Source organism: Odocoileus virginianus, chromosome 27 (genome assembly GCF_023699985.2).
Source record: "Odocoileus virginianus isolate 20LAN1187 ecotype Illinois chromosome 27, Ovbor_1.2, whole genome shotgun sequence".
Classification (NCBI taxonomy): domain Eukaryota; kingdom Metazoa; phylum Chordata; class Mammalia; order Artiodactyla; family Cervidae; genus Odocoileus; species Odocoileus virginianus.
This window is the reverse complement of record NC_069700.1, coordinates 38,054,543-38,072,805: the sequence shown is the minus strand read 5'-3', so window position 1 is coordinate 38,072,805 and position 18,263 is coordinate 38,054,543. Positions and strand designations below refer to the sequence as shown.

The 18,263-nt window shown below is 39.0% G+C and overlaps 1 protein-coding gene across 1 annotated transcript in view; it reads right to left on the bottom strand.

The window, feature by feature from the left end:
- HCRTR2 (hypocretin receptor 2) overlaps nt 1-18,263 on the bottom strand; it is a 133,868-nt gene that overhangs the window by 71,465 nt on the left and 44,140 nt on the right. The gene's annotated exons all lie outside the window — the stretch shown is intronic.

Here is an 18,263-nt window from a genome sequence, read left to right as displayed (position 1 = left end):
CCACTTGGTTCTCCTGAATAATATTGCAGTGAACATGGGAGTACAAATATCTCTTCTACACTTGTTTTCAATTCTTTTGGAAAAACACACAAAATTATGACTTCTGTATTATATGTTAGTTCTATTTTTAATTACTTGGGGAAACTCCACACTGTTTCCCACAGCTGCACTATTTTACAATCACACCAACAGAACACAAAGATTCCAATTAACCCAAAACCTTGCTGACTCTTACTTTATTCTTTTTTAAAAACAATGGTGACTGTATCAGGTGTGAGAATATATCTTGTGGTTTTGATTTGAATTTCCTTAATGATTCAGTTCAGTTCAGTCGCTCCGTTGTGTCCGATGCTTTGCGATCAAATGAACCGCAGCACGCTAGGCCTCCCTGTTCATTACCAACTGCCGGAGTCTACCCAAACCCATGCCCATTGAATCCATCCAACCATCTCATCCTCTGTCATCCCCTTCTCCTCCTGTCCTCAATCTTTCCCAGAATCAGGGTCTTTTCCAATGAGTTAGCTCATCTCATCAGGTGGCCAAAGTATTGGAGTTTCAGCTTCAGCATCAGTCCTCCCAATGAACACCCAGGACTGATCTCCTTTAGGATGGACTGGTTGGATCTCCTTGTAGTCCAAGGGACTCTTAAGAGTCTTCTCCAACACCACAGTTCAAAAGCATCAATTATTCTGTGCTCAGCTCTCTTTATAGTCCAACTCTCACATCCATACATGACCACTGGAAAAACCATAGCCTTGTCTAGATGGACATTTGTTAACAAAGTAATGTCTCTGTTTTTTAATATGTTGCCTGGGTTGATCATAACTTTCCTTCCAAGGAGTAAGCATCTTTTAATTTCATGGCTATTATCACCATCTGCAGTAATTTTGTGATGTTGAAAATTTTTTCCTATGCCTGTTGTCCAATTATATGTCTTCATTAGCAAAATGTTTACTCAGATGTTTTGCCCATTTTCAAGTTGAATTATATATGCTTTTTGATATAGTTGTAGGAATGTCTTCTATATTTTGTATATTTTCCACTTAAAAGATACACAGTTTGCAAGTATCTTCTCCCACATTTTTTTTCCAGATGATTTTTTTCAGGGAAAGTTTAGGCTCACAAATTGGTGAGAGGAAGGTACACAAGTTTCCTATGTATGCCCTGCTATTCATACAGTTTCTCCACCTTCTCAAAATGGTATAATTTTAACAAGGATGAATCTACATTGACACATCATAATCACCCAGAGTCCACAGTGCACTTGAGGGCTCACTCTTGGTATCATACATTCCACAGCTTTGACAAGTGTATAAAGGATCTACTGTCATACAGAATATTTTCATCACCCTAAAATTTTCTGTACTCCACCTGCTCATCTCTCCTTTCAAGTTCCTAGCAACTACTATTGTTTCGCTGTCATCAAAATTTCACCTTTACTAAAATGTCATATTATAGGAATTATAATATTTCCATAATCAAAAAGTATTTAGCCTTCCAGGACTGACTTCTTTCTCTTACTGACGTACTTCTTTCTCTTACTCAAAAATATGCATTTTTGAGTAACCATTTATTTTCATGACTTGATACCTCCTTTTTTCAGTGCTGACAAATATTTCATATTATATTTCATATATTCTTATTGTCAAATTCAGACTGAAATTGAAGAAAGTGGAGAAAACCACCAGACCATTCAGGTATGACCTCAACCAAATCCCTTATGACTATACAATGGAAGTGAGAAATAGAGTTAAGGGACTAGATCTGACAGACAGAGAGCCTGAATACCTATGGATGGAGGTTCATGACAACGTACAGGAGACAGGAATCAGAAGCATCCCCAAGAAAAAGAAATGCAAGAAAGCAAAATGGCTGTCTGAGGAGGCCTTACAAATAGCTGAGAAAACAAGGAAAATGAAAAGCAAAGGAGAAAAGGAAAGATATACCCATTTGAATGCAGAGTTCCAAAAAGCAAGGAAAGATGAGAAAACCTTCCTTAGGGATCAATGCAAACAAATAGAGGAAAACAATAGAATGGGAAAGACTAGAGATCTCTTCAAGAAAATTAGAGATACCAAGGGAACATTTTATGCAAAGATGGACTCAATAAAGGACAGAAATGATAGGGACCTAACAGAAGCAGAAGATATTAAGAAGAGGTGGCAAAAATACACAGAAGAACTATACAAAAAAGATCTTCACGACTCAGATAATCATGATGGTGTGATCGCTCACCTAGAGCCAGACATCCTGAAATGTGAAGTCAAGTGGGCCTTAGGAAGCATCACTATGAACAAAGCTAGTGGAGGTGATGGAATTCCAGTGGAGCTATTTCAAATCCTGAAATATGACGCTGTGAAAGTGCTGCACTCATTATGCAAGCAAATTTGGAAAAGTCATCAGTAGCCACAGGACTGTTACAAGTCAGTTTTCATTCCAATCCCAAAGAAAGGCAATGCCAAAGAATGCTTAAACTGCCACACAATTGAACTCATCTCACATGCTAGTAAAATAATGCTTAAAATTCTCCAAGCCAGGCTTCAGCAATATATGAACCGTGAACTTCCAGATATTCAAGTTGGTTTTTGAAAAGGCAGAGGAACCAGAGATCGAATTGCCAACATCCGCTGGATCATCGAAAAAGCAAGAGTTCCAGAAAATCATCTACTTCTGTTTTATTGACAATGCCAAAGCCTTTGAGTGTGTGGATCACAGTAAACTGTGGAAAATCTAAAAGAGATGGGAGTACCAGACCACCCAACCTACTTCTTGAGAAGCCTGTATGCAGGTCAGGAAGCAACAGTTAGAACTGGACATGGAACAACAGACTGGTTCCAAATAGAAAAAGGAGTACGTCAAGGCTGTTTTTCTCACCCTGCTTATTTAACTTATATACAGAGTACATCATGAGAAATGCTGGGCTGGAGGAAGCACAAGCTGGAATCAAGGTTGCCGGGAGAAATATCAATAACCTCAGATATGCAGATGACACCACCCTTATGGCAGAAAGTGAAGAAGAACTAAAGAGCCTTTTGATGAAATTGAAAGAGGAGAGTGAAAAAGTTGGCTTAAAGCTCAACATTCATAAAACTAAGATCATGGCATCTGGTCCCATCACTTCATGGCAAATAGATGGGAAACAGTGGAAACAATGGCTGACTTTATTTTTCTGGGCTCCAAAATCACTGCAGATGGTGAGTGCAGCCATGAAATTAATAGATGCTTACTCATTGGAAGGAAAGTTATGACCAACCTAGACAGAATATTAAAAAGCAGAGACAGTAGTTTTCTAACAAAGGTCTGTCTAGTCAAGGCTATGGTTTTTTCCAGTGGTCATGTATGGATGTGAGAGTCGGACTATAAAGAAAGCTGAGGTGCTGAAGAATTGATACTTTTGAATTGGGGTGTTGGAGAAGACTCTTAAGAGTCCCTTGGACTACAAGGAGATCCAACCAGTCCATCCTAAAGGAGACCAGTCCTGGGTGTTCATTGGAAGGACTGATGCTGAAGCTGAAACTCCAATACTTTGGCCACCTGATGTGAAGAGCTGACTCATTGGAAAAGACCCTGATGATGGGAAAGATTAAGGGCAGGAGGAAAAGGGGACAACAGAGGATGAGATGGTTGGATGGCATCACCGACTTGATGGACATGGGTTTGAGTAAACTCCAGGAGTCAGTGATGGACAGGGAGGCCTAGCATGCTGCAGTTCATGGGGTCTCAAAGAGTCGGATATGACTGAGTGACTTAACTGAACTGAATATTTCATAGTATGGATGTACCACACTTTATTTATCCATTCACCGACTGAAAGACATCTTGGTTGCTTCCAAATTTTGGTAATTGTGAATAAATTTGATGTAAGTATTTGTGGAAGATTTACATGGGTATAAGCTTTCAGTTCATTTGAGTAAACACCAAGGTGTACAACTACTCTACCATATGGTGAGATATTAATCTCTTATAGACACATCATTTGAAAATACCTTTTTTACATTCAATTGGTAGCCTTTTACACTTGTTGATAGTTTCCTCTGATGTGCAAACAGTTTGATCTGGTACTTTTGCTTATTTTTGCTCCTATTTTCCTTACCTGAAGAGATATTTCCAAAAAATATTGCTGAGGCTGATGTCAAAAAGTGTACTGTCTATGTTTTCTATCAAGTTTTGTGTGTTTGGGGTCTTATATTTAGGCCTTTAATCCAGTTGGAGTTTGTGTTTGTGTGTGTTAGTTGCTAAGTCATGTCTGACTCTTCTGTGACCCCATGGACTGTAGCCCACCACACTCCTCTGTTCATGGAAATCTCTAGACAAAATTACTGCAGTGGGTAGCCATTACCTTCTCTAGGATATCTTCCCAACCCAGGGATCAAACCTGTGTCTCCTGCATTGCAGGCAGATTCTTTACCATCTGAGCCACCAGTTTATAGTGTGATAAATGTTCAGGGAATGAGAGAATGTTCTAATTTCATTCTTTTTCATGCAGCTGTCCAGTTTTGCCAACACCACTTATTGAAGAGACTCTCTTTTCCCCACTGTATTTTCTGCTTCCTTCCTTGTAAATTAATTGACCACATGTGCATGGGTTCATTTCTGGGCTCTCTATTTTGTTCCATGGATCTACATATCTGTTTTGTGATAGTACCATACTGTTTTGACTACTATAGGTTTTTGGTATAGTCTGAAGTTAGGGAGCATGAAGCTTTTTTCTTTTTTCTCAAGATTTCTCCGGCTATTTGGGCTCTGTTGTTGTTCCATGCATACTGGAGTCTGTGCATTAGTTACTGTCATCGGTGTTGTTGTGGTGGTGCACTTTTCTAATTAGAGACTTTGTGCTAAATAGAGGACAAAAGAGCTCCATTGTCACAGCACTCATGGGCTAACTGGTGAGACACCATTGGACAAATAATAAAATAAAATAAGAGAACAAAATGGCAGAGGTGTAGGTGGATATAGACTACATCACTGATACATCAGGAATACACCTTCAGACACAGAAGTGCATGCAGAACACCAGCCGAGAGCAGACAGGAGGACCATATACAGAACCATGCAAAACTCGGTAGGATGAAGGAACTAGGGGGAATAACAGGAGTGTTATAACATGAGTACAACTGGACCTACCATTGGCAGGTGGGGGAATGATCCTCACCGTTGGGCGATTGTCTGAGTCAGAGGAGAAACGTTTAACACTGAGAATGAAACAGCTGATCTGTGGCAGCCTAAATGCAATGAGAATCAGACAGTCCTTGCTGCAGCCGTACATACACCGGGCAGGAGTGCAGGTCTCCTGGAATGGACAGTGGCTGGGAGCTGGAATTTAGGGATTATGGAGCAATCTCAGAGTGAGGGCTGCTGTTGACTGCGGAGAGATGGATCAAGGGGTTGTGAGGGAGGAGATCGTGGTGGAAAATGCCTGTGGAGTAAAGCCAGGCAGCCATGGAAGCAAGGCGATACTGCTGAGTCACGCATAGGGGGTGAAGCCATCACCATAGCCTCTCTCTCCACCTGCCAGCATTGGCAGGTGAACAATAGAGAGACTGTCCCATCAGATGCCTGATGCAGCGATCTACAGAGTAGGACCCCACCCAGTTCAGTTCAGTTCAGTTCAGTCGCTCAGTGCTGTCTGACTCTTTGTGACCCCATTGACTGCAGCATGCCAGGCCTCCCTGTCAATCACCAACTCCCAGAGTTTACTCAAACTCACGTCTTTTGAGTTGGTGATGCCATCCAATCATTTCATCCACTGTTGTCTCTTTCCCCTTCCACCTTCAACCTTCCCCAGCATCAGGGCCTTCTCAAATGAGTCAGTTCTTCACATCAGGTGGCCAAAGTATTGGAGTTTCAGCTTCAGCATCAGTCCTTCCAATGAATATTCAGGACTAACTTCCTTTAGGGTGGACTGGTTGGATCTCCTTGCAGTCCAAGGGACTCTCAAGAGTCTTCTCCAACACCACAGTTCAAAAGCATCAATTCTTCCATGCTCAGTTTTCTTTAGAGTCCAACTCTCACATCCATACATGACTCCTGGAAAAACCATAGCCTCGACTAGATGGACCTTTGTTGGCAAAGTACTGTCTCTGCTTTTTAATATGCTGTCTAGGTTGGTCATAACTTTTCTTCCAAGAAGCAAGCATCTTTTAATTTCATGGCTGTAGTCACCATCCGCAGTGATTTTGGAGCAAAAAAAAAAAAAAAAAAAAAGTCTGCCACTGTTTCCATTGTTTCTCCATCTATTTGCCATGAAGTGATGGGACCAGATGCCATGATCTTAGTTTTTCTGAATGCTGAGCTTTAAGCCAAACTTTTCACTCTCCTCTTTCACTTTTATTAAGAGGCTCTTTAGTTCTTCTTCACTTTCTGCCATAAGGGTGGTGTCATATGCATATCTGAGGTTATTGATAGTTTTCCCCACCAGCAATCTAGATTCCAACTTATGCTTCATTCAGCTCAGCATTTCTCATGATGTACTAAGCATATAAGTTAAATAAGCAGGGTGACAATATACAACTTTGACGTACTCCTTTCCCTATTTGGAACCAGTTTTTTGTGCCATGTCGAGTTTTAACTGTTGCTTCCTGACCTGCTTATGGATTTCAAGAGGGAGGTCAGGTGGTCTGGTATTCCCAACTCTTGAAGAATTTTCCACAGTTTGTTGTGATCTACACAGTCAAAGGTGTTGGCAGTAAATAAAGCAGAGATAGATGATTTTCTGGAACTCTCTTGCTTTTTTGATAACCCAACAGATATTGGCAATTTGATCTCTCGTTCCTCTGCCTTTTCTAAATCCAGTTTGAACATCTGGAATTTCACAGTTCACGTACTGTTGAAACCTGGCTTGGAGAATTTTGAGCATTACTTTACTAGCCTGTGAGATGAGTGCTAGCTATTGTGTGGTAGTTTGAACATTCTTTGGCATTTACTTTCTTAGGGATTGGAATGAAAACTAACCTTTTCCAGTACTGTGGCCACTGTTAAGTTTTCCAAGTTTGCTGGCATATTGAGTGCAACATTTTCACAGCATCATCTTTAGGATTTGAAATAGCTCAACTGGAATTCCATCACCTCCTCTAGCTTTCTTTATAGTGGTGCTTCCTAAGGCCCACTTGACTTCACATTCCAGGATGTCTGGCTCTAGGTGAGTGATCACACCATCGTGATTGTATGGGTCATGAAGACCTTTTTTTGTATAGTTCTGTGTATTCACCCACCCAGGGTGCTCCTTTTAGTGACTGATGCCCCAAACTACAGAGGAGGACTCCAGTCTGGGGGCCCCCTCTATGTGCCTGGTGCATGAACAACAGAAAAGGGCCCCAGGCAAGGGATCCCTCCATGTGCCTAAATGGGTGGAGCTTCGTAGAAAGACTGGCCAAAGGGGCCTTTTGATCACCAGATACAAGAGGCTCAAAAAAAAGACTCTGATAGGGCCATAACTCCTGCCGTGGAGGCAGTTTGTGTCCCTGAACACTTCACACCTCCAGGGTCCCTGCAAGCCAAGCAGTTGCACCCCCTTCACACTCAACTCTCACTGGGGCAGAGCTGCCACAGGCCAAAAAAAAACCCAAAACGGTCTTTTATGTGTCACTTTGGTCCTGTCCAACTCTTTGCAACCCTGTAGACTGTGGCCTGCCAGACTTCTCTGTGAGAGGGTCTCTCCGGGCAAGAATACTGGAGTGTATTGGCCAATATTGGTTACCTTACCCTTCTGGAGCACTATGCTTTCTGCTGCCCTAGCCTCCAGCCCACCTGAGTACCTGGTGCTGCCAGAACCCCTGTGACCCAAGCAGCTGCACCACCGCCAAACCTGGCCCTCACAGGGGCAGAGCCAAGCCCTCCAGGGCAACCTCAGGAGCAAACCCCAGTGGACGACCCACATGCAGAGGTGGAAATAAAACCACAAGTGAAACGCAGGGGCAGTGTGGCTAAGGAAGAAGACCCAAAACCTTCCCATCAGCTGTGCAAGATTCAGATTAAATCCATATCATCAACTAAGCAGACTCTGTGTGTGGAATATATAAAAGGCCATTGAGAGCTCCCACAAAAGAAAACAAAATAGCTCTGGTAGCTGTGGACACTGGGGGCAAGAACAGACAGGATTAGGACCAGATTAGATCCTGAGCAGCCCCCATGGCAGGTCCAGAGATCAGTACAGTGCTGGAGGGCGTCCTAGGGATGTGAGGTGGACTGTGACTCCCAGAGAGGAAAAGGACTCTGACAGCAGTGATTCAAGAAAAACATTTTTTTATTCTTACTTTTTGATTTTTTTCTGTATATTCTTTTGGATTTCCCCCCCTCTTTTTCCCCCCTCTATTGTACTTGTCGATTTTATTGGCACTAAGAAATCCAATTAAACTCTTGAGCTTCTCTTTTTCTTTTTCCTCAATCACATTTTTCATCATTGTCATAAACCTCTGCCTCTATGTTGGGCTTTTGCAGTTCTGTGAAGTTTTCCTCTTTTTTTAATTTTAATTTTTAAACCTATTATTATTTTTTCTACATTTATTCCTTTGTTTGCTTTTCCTACTGTTCTTTCCCCCTTGCAGTTAATCTTTAATGTATATAAATCTTCTTCATCTACCTCTATTTAACTTTGCATATCTATTCTTTCTTTCTTTTCTTATTCCTTTCATCTCAACATATTTGCTAGTTTTATTTTCATTGCATTGTTCCCCAATTGTCACCTTGCTTTAGTTTAGTTTTCTAGTTTGTGCTTTAATTAGTTTTCTTCCGGTAGATATAATTTTCAGTTTCCTTTGTTCACTGGGTCAATCTATACTTAATTTTTGTTGGACTGTTTTGATTTTGCTTATGGGTGTATATGCATATGTGTATATTCAGTCACACTTTCTTCTGTTGTTATAAACCTCTGCCTTTATATTGGGCTTTTGCTGTTCTGCAGAGTTTTCCTTTTTTAACCTCTTTTGCTTTCTTCTTCCATTTTTTTCTCTTTTCTCTTTTTCACAATTTTAATTTTTTAAACCTATTATATTTTTTTCTGTTTATTCCTTTGCTTGCCTTTCCTACTATTCTTTTCCCCTTGCAGTTAATCTTTAATGCATATAAATCTTCTTCATCTATCTCTATTTAACATTGCATATTTATTCTTTCTTTCTTTCCTTTCCTCTCAACATAGTTGATAGTTTGTTTTCATTGCTTTATTCCCCAGTTTAAACCTTGCTTTAGTTTTATGTTCCAGTTTGTGCTTAAGTTAGTTTTGTTCTTAACTGGTAAGTGTAATTTTTTATTTCCTTTATCCACTGGATCAATCTACTCTACTTTATTTTTGTTGGATGTTTTCACTTTGCTCATGGGTGTACATGTATATGTATACATTCCATTAGTAATTATTATTTGCCTGATTTTGTAACTGCTATTTGTCTGGGGTTCATCTCTGGTTTCTTGATTTTGGACATTTGTTTTACTCTCCCTTAATGCCATAACAAACCACTTGTGGAATTTTCTTTCCTGACCAGAGATCAAGCCCTGAGCCTTTGGAGTGGGAGCACCGACTTCACGACCCTAGACTACCGGAGAACTAACCCTAGGGAGCATCAAACAGTGAGAACGCACACAAAGGAAACCACTGGAATTCAAGCCTGGCAGCACCCAACCACCAGTAGCACCCTGTGCAGAACGCCTCATCTAAACAACAAACAAAACAAAAATGCAAACCCTATCATCGGCCGACAGGATTACCACCTCACTCAGCCTTGTCCATCAGAGGAAAATAAACAAACAAAAACTCAGCACAAATTTCACCCTAAATGAAGCTCACACAAACCACTGGACCAACTTTAGGAGGGCAGAAACCAAACGGAAGAAATAATTCAACCTTCTTCAAGGAAAGAATTCAACTTTCCTTGAAGCCTGGGAAAAGGGGACCTTAAACACAATAACTTAAAAAAAAAATGAAAAGGCAAAGAAATACTGCACAAATGAAGGAACAAACTAGAAACATAGAAGTCCAAATATAAAGAGGAAATAGGAAAATTGCCTGAGAAAGAATTCAGCATAACGATAGCAAAGGTGATCAAAAATCTTGAAAACAGAATGAAGAAAATGCAAGAATCAATTAACAAAGACCCAGAAAAATTAAAGAATAAACATACAGAGACAAAGAACACAATTAATGAAAGTAAAACTGCTCTAGAAGGAATCAATAGCAGAATAGCTGAAGCAGAAGAACGACTCAGTGAGCTGAAAGATAAAATGGTGGAAATAAATTCTGAAGAGCAGAGTAAAGTAAAAAGAATAAAAAGAACTGAGGACAGTCTCAGAGACCCCTGGGACAATATCAAATGCACTAACATTCGAATTAGAGGGGTCCCAGAAAAAGAAGAGAAAAGGAAAGGGTATGAGAAAATGTTTGAGGAGATTATAGTTGAAAATTTCCCCAACATGGAAAAAGGAATAGTCAATAAAGTCTAAGAGGCACAAAGAGACCCATAAAGGATACACCCAAGGAGAAACACACCAAGCTACATACAAATCAAGCTAACAAAGATTAAACACAAAGAAAGAGGAAAGTTTATAGTAGTACAATCCTACCTCAAGAAATAAGAAAAATATTGAATAGACAACCTAGCTTTTGGTCTAAAGCAACTGTAAAAAGAAGAAGAAGAAAAAAATCTCCAAAATTAGTGGAAGGAAAGAAATTATAAAGATTTGAGCAGCAATGAATGAAAAAGAAATGAAAGAAACAATAGTAAAGATGAATAAAACTGAAAGCTGTTTCTTTGATAAAATAAACAAGATGGACAAACCCTAAGCCAGACACATCAAGAGAAAAAAGAGAAGAATCAAATCAACAAAATTAGAAATGAAAAATCAGAGGTTACAACAGACAATACAGAAATACAAAGGATTATAAGAGACTATTATGAACAACTATATGGCAATAAATGGATAACCTGGAAGAAATGGACAGATTCTTAGAAAAGTTCAATCTTCCAAGACTGAACCAGGAAGAAATGGAAATTATGAACAACCCAATTACAAGCACCAAAATCGAAGCTGTGATCAAAAATCTCCCATAAAACAAAAGCCCAGGACAATGTGGCTTCACAGGAGAATTCTATCAAACTTTTAGAGAAGAGCTAATAACTATCCTTCTAAAACTCTTTCAAAAGTTGCAGAGGAAGGAACACTTCCAAACTCATTCTACAAGGCCACCGTCATTCTGATACCAAAACTAGAAAAAGACAACACACACACAAAAATAAAACTTCAGGCCAATGTCACAGATGAACAAAGATGCAAAAATCCTCAAGAAAATTTTAGCAAACAGAATTTGGAAACATATCAAAAAGCTCATATACCATGATAAAGTTGGGTTTATTCCAGGGATGCAAGGATTCTTCAATATGCATAAATCAATCAATGTGATACACCATATTAACAAATTGAAAGATAAAAGCCATATGATCATTTCAATAGATGCAGAAAAAGCCTTTGACAAAATTCAGCACCCATTTATAACTAAAGCTCTTCAAAAAATGGGCATAGAAGGAACCTACCTCAGTATAGTAAAGGCCATATATGATAAGCCTACAGCAAACAGTATTCTCAATGGTGAAAATCTGAAAGCATTCCCCCTAAGATAAGGAAAAATACAAGGCTGTCTACTTTCATCATATTATTCAACATAGTTATGGGAGTTCTAACTACAGCAATCAGAGAAGAAAAAGAAATAAATGGAATCCAGATCAGAAAAGAAGTGAAGCCTTCACTGTTTGCAGGTGACATGATATTGTGCATAGAGAAACCTAAAGATAGTATCAGAAAATTACTAGATCTAATCAATGAATTTAGCAAAGTTGCAGAATACAAAATCAATGCACAGAAATTACTTGCATTTCTATATACTAACAACAAAAAATCAGAAAGAGCAATTAAAGAATCAATCCCATTCACCATTGCAACAAAAAGATATAAATATCTAGAAATAAACTTATCTAAGGAGACAAAAGAACTGTACACAGAAAATTATAAGACACTGATGAAAGAAATCAAAGATGACATAAACAGATGGAGAGATATTCCATATTCCTGGGTAGGAAGAATCAATAATTGTGAAAATGACTATACTACCAAATGCAATCTACAGATTCAATGCAATCCCTATAAAATTACCAATGACATTTTTCAGAGAACTAGAGCGAAAAATTTCACAATTCATGTGGAAACACAAAAGACCCTGAATAGCCAAGGCAGTCTTGAGAAAGAAGAATGGAGCTTGAGGAATCAACCTTCATGACTTCAGACTACACTACAAAGCTACAGTCATCAAGACAGTATGGTCCTGGCACAAAAACAGATATATAGACCAATGGAACAAGCTAGAAAGACCAGAAATAAGCCCATGCACCAATGGATACCTTATTTTGACAAAGGAGGCAAGAATATACAATGGGGCAAAGACAGCCTCTTCAATAAGTGGTGCTGGGAAAACTGGACAGCTACATGTAAAAGAATGAAATTAGAACTACTTCCTAATACCATAGACAAGGATAAACTCAAAATGGATTAAAGACTTAAATGTAAGACTAGAAATTATAAAACTCTTAGAGGAAAAGATAGGCAGAACACTTGATGACATTAATCAAAGCAAGATCCTCTATGACCCACCTCCTAGAGTAATGGAAATAAAAGTAAACAAGTGGGACCTGATTAAACTTAAAAGCTTTTGCACAGCAAGGAAACTTAAGCAAGGTGAAAAGACAACCCTCAGAATGGGAGAAAATAATAGCAAATGAAGCAACTGACAAAGGGTTAATTTCCAAAATATACAAGCAGCTCATACAACTCAATGCCAGAAAAACAAACAACCCAATAAGAAAGTGGGAAAAAGACTTAAATGGACATTTCTCCAAAGAAGACCTACAGATGGCTAACAAACATGAAAAGATGCTCAACAACACTTATTCTTGGAGAAATGCAAATCAGAAATAATGAGATATCACCTCACACTGGTCAGGTTGGCCATTATCAAAAAGTTTAAAAACAACAAATGCTGGAGAGGGTGTGGAGAAAAGGGAACACTCTTGCATTGTGGGTGGGAATTTAAATTGATACAGCCACTATGGAAAACAGTAGGTAGATTCCTTAAAAAACTAGGAATAAAACCACCATATGACCCAGCAATCCCACTCCTAGGCATATACCCTGAGGAAACCAAAATTGAAAGAGACACACGTATTCTATTTTTTATTGCAACACTATTTACAATAGCTAGAAATGGAAGCAACCTAGATGTCCATTGACAGATGAATGGACAAAGAAGTTGTGGTACATATACACAATGGAATATTACTTAGCCATAAAAAGTAATGCATTTGAGTCAGTTCTAATGAGGTGGATGAACCTAGAGCTTATTATACAGAGTGAAGTGAGTCAGAAAGAGAAAGATGAATACCATATTCTAACGCATATATATGGAATCTAGAAAAATGGTACCCAAGAATTTATTTGCAGGGCAGCAGAGGAGAAACAGACATAGAGGATAGACTTATGGACATGGGGAGAGGGGAGGAGAGGGTGAGATGTGTGGGAAATACTCTTACATGGAAATTTACATTACCACATGTAAAATAGGTGGCCAACGGGAATTTGCTGTATGGCTCGGGAAACTCAAACAGCGGCTCTGTATCAACCTTGAACAGTGGGATGAGGAGGGAGATGGGAAGGAGTTCCAAAGGGGAGGGGATGTATGTATACCTATGGCTGATTCATGTTGAGGTTTTACAGAAAACAGAAAAATTCTGTAAAGCAATTATCTTTCAATAAAAAATAAATTGAAAAAATAAAGAAAAATATAACAAAATGAGGTGACGTGACATATATTCCAGCTTGCTGTGGGACTAAACATCCCAGTTCCTTGGAAATCACAGCAAACTTCCCAGAGGAAGTGATGTTAAAACTGAGGCCTAAAGGAGTAGAAGTTGGCCAAGCAGCTACACATCAAGAACACTGTTAAGTCCAAAGGCTGGAAGGTCAGAGAAAAGTAATGTATTTAGAGATCTAGGGAAGTGCAAAAGCAAACAAACAAACTAGGGTGCACAAAAAAAAAAAAAAAAAGATATTTTATTCATCATAGGGATTGGAATGCAAAAGTAGGAAGTCAAGAAATACCTGGAGTATCTGACAAATTTGGCCTTGGAGAACAAAATGAATCAGGGCAAAAGCCTACTGAATTCTGCCAAGAGAATGCACTGGTCATAGCAAACACCCTTTTTCAACAACACAAGAGACGACTTTACACATGGACGTTACCAAATGGTCAATATCAAATTTATTACAGTATTTGTAGCAGAAGATAGAGAAGCTGTATACAGTCAGCACAAACAAGACCTGGAGCTAACTGTGGCTCAGATCATTAACTTCTCACAGCAAAAAACCAAGCTTAAACTAAAGAGTGTGAAAACCACTGGACCAGTCAGGTATACTTTAAATCAAATCTCTATGAATATGCAGTGTAGGTAATCAATAGATTCAAGAGATTAGATCTGGTAAACTGTACCTGAAGACATATAGATGAAAGGTAGACCTTTCATCCATATGAACTATAGACAAAAAGATCTTAATGAGCCAGAAAACTATGATTGTGTTGTCAGTCATCCAAAACCAGACATTCTGGGTGTGAAGTCAAGTGGGCCTTAGAAAGCACTGCTGTTAATAAAACTAGTGGATGCCATGGAATTTCAGTAAGAGCTATTCAAATTCCTAAAGGACAATGGTATCAAAGCATTGCACTCAATATGTCAACAAATCTGGAAGACCCAGCATTGGTCATAGGAGTGGAAAAGGTCAATCCTCAACCGAATTCCCAAGAATGGTAGTAATACAGAATGTTCTAAGCATCATACAACTGCACTCATCTCCCGTGCTAGCAAGGTCATGCTTAAAATCTTGCATTTTAGAATTCAGCATTATGCAAACCAAGAACTTCCAGATGTCCAAGTTGGGTTTAGTAAAGAAGGAGGAACCAGAGATCAAATTGTCAACATTCACTGGATCATAGAGTAAGCAAGGAAATTCCAGAAAAATATCTACCTCTGTTTCATCGACTACACTAAAGTATTTGACTGTGTGGATCACAACAAACTGTAGAAAGCTTTTAAAGAGATGAGAATACCAGACCATCTTTCCTGTCTCCTTATAAACCTGTATGCAGGTCAAGAAGCAGCAGTTAGAACCCTGTATGGAAAAACTGATTGGTTCAAATGAAGAAAGGAATATGACACAGATGTCTGCTGTCACCTTGATTATTTAATCTATATGCTGAGTACCATGAGAAATTCTGTGCTGGATGAATAGGTGGGGGAAACATCAATGACCTCAGATATGCAGACAATAACTACTCTAGCACTAGAAGCCAAAGAGGAACTAAAGAGCATCTTGATGAGGATGAAGGAGGAGAGTGAAAGAGCTGACTTAAAACTAAATATTAAAAAACCAAGATCATGGCATCCAGCCATGGCAAATAGAAGGGAAAATGTGGAAGAAGTGACAGATTTCCTCTTCTTGGGCTCTGTGGATGGTGACTGCAGCCATGAAATCAGAAGACGTTTCCTTCTTGGCAGGAAAACTATGACAAACCTAGACTATGTGTTGAAAAGCAGAGACATTACTCTTCTGACAAAGGTCCATATAGTCGAGGCTATGGTCTTCCCAGTGATCACATACAATTGTGAGAGCTGGACTGTAAAAAAGGCAGAGTGCCAAAGAATTGATGCCTTCCAACTATGGTGCTGGAGAATACTCCTGAGAGTCCCTTGGGCAGCAAAGAAGTCAAACCAGTCAATCTTAAGGGAAATCAACCCTGAATACTCATTGGAAGGACTGATGTTGAAGCTGAAGCTTCAGTATTTTGGTCACCTGATGCGAACAGCTGACTCATTGAGAAAGTTCCTGATGCTGGGAAAGATTGAGGGCACAAGGAGAAGAGAGTGTCAGAGGATGAGATGGCTGGATGGCATCACCAATGGGACATGAACTTGGGCAAACTTCGGGAGATTGTGAGGAACAGGGAGGCCTGGTGTGTTGCAGTCCATGCGGTCACAAAGAGTTGGACTTGACTGGGCGACTGAACAAGAAAAACAGGAAACTCAAACATGGCTGGATGACAGCGTTGGAGAGGAAAGACATAAAAGATGGGACTAGACCATGAAGGGCTTTAAAAAAATACCAAGGCATTTGGAATTTGTCCCCACTCCACAATAGATAAAGTAGGCAATACATAACTCCTAAATTAAATAAAATACTGAGCAAAATGGAAATTAGAGGAATAGACCTATGTTTTCCTATCAATATAGAGTATTAATCCAGGTGTTTTGGCAGTGATATGAATTACACTGTTTATACTTTGCAAAATACTTGTGAGATTGAAGGTCTAAGACATTCACAGTTTGAAATTTACTGAAATTTTAACATTTTTATTTATTTTCAGTGACCTTTTGATTAAATGCCATAAAATAAAATAGATTTTATAATATTCTTAAGACATTAAAAATGATGTCAATTAATGTCCAAAGTCCTTTTAAATCTAGGAGAACATGGCAAATTCTGGTTGTACTGGTCTTTCTGTTGCAAGTGAAAGAAAACAATGCTAGCTTATGAAAAGAAATGAAAATATGATGTAAGGATAAAGGCATGCCTTACAGAGCCCAGAAAGGCAGTGTGATCAGGAAGTGGAAAACCACGTCTCTGTGTCTCCTTCTCTTTCCCATCATCACTTAACTATTCTCCTCTTCCACTTTCCCCATGAACTGGGTTTCTCAAATTCCCACTGTGTCAGTAGAGCATGAATGATGGTGTGAATAACAAGACAATAGGACTGTCTTGTTCTAATGTAAGTGATGGCAAAGATAAGTGACAACCTCTAAGTTCATGGTATAAATTTTAAGACAAAAACACCTGACTGATCCCAGGGCAGATGTCCACACTTGGTCCATTCAGTGAGCATGAGAATGATAGGGTTAAAGAGTTCATATCTGCTGGCCGTCCCAGACTATGTATTTGGAGAGCAAATCTCTTAAAAGATGTCACTTTGAGTAAGGAAGAAACCTCAAAATTCTATTACAGCACTAACAAACTAAAGACTTCTAGAAATTATGCCATTTAAAGTGTAACTGTACTATGTCTACATCATTTCTTCCTAAGATGTAATGCAGTTTTAACAATCCTCTTTATCAATGTATTTTATTTGTTAACGTGAGAGAAGCTATGCTGAGTTAGATAGTTTTGGGTGTCTCCTTGACTGTCCAGTGGTTAAGACTCCACACTTTCATTGCAGACAGCACAGGTTCATCCCTGGTCAGGGAACTAAGATCCAGTATGCCATGCAGCACAACCAAAAATAAACAAACAAAAAAATAGTTTTGAATGATACCATTCTGAAGCAAAAAACATAGGATATTTTGTGATAGAACTGTCCTGTTCAGTGAGATATTCTATAATTCTTCTGTAAGTAACATTTCTTAATGAAACTTTTTCAATGACATTTAAATAACATGATTAAGCCTCCTTTATTATATGACTTATTAATATGTGAATTTAAGATGCCTAGAGTTTAAATCATTTTTCAAACATGCCAATAACCTAATATAATCCCATTAGGAGGCTTTAATAGATTTAGAAAACAGTATGGTTGACCTTAAGTGGATCACATATCGCCATATGATCCACAATACCTTTGATTGTGTGGATCATAATAAACTGTGGTAAGCTCTTAAAGAGATGGTAATACCAGACCATCTTTCCTGTCTCCTTAGAAACCTATATGCGGGTCAAGAAGCAATAGTTAGAACTCTGTACAGAACAAATGACTGGCTCAAGATTGAGAAAGGAGTGTGACACAGATGCCTGCTGTCACCCTGTTTGTTTAGACTATATGCCGAGTATGTCATGAGAAATGCGGGGCTGGATGAGCTACAAGTTGGAATCAAGATAGGTGGGAGAAACATCAACAACCTCAGATATGCAGATGTCACCACTCTAAAGGCAGAAAGCAAAGAGGAGCTAAAGAGCTTCTTGATGAGGGTGAAGGAAGACAGTGAAAGAGCCAGCTTAAAACTAAATATTAAAAAAACTAAGATCGTGGCATACAGCCATGGCAAGTAGAAGGGAAAAGGTGGAAGTAGTGACAGATTTCCTCATCTTGGGCTCTAAATTCACTGCAGATGGCGACTGCAGTCATGAAGTCAGAAGACATTTGCTTCTTGTCAGGAAAGCTATGACAAACCTAGACAGTGTGTTGAAAAGCA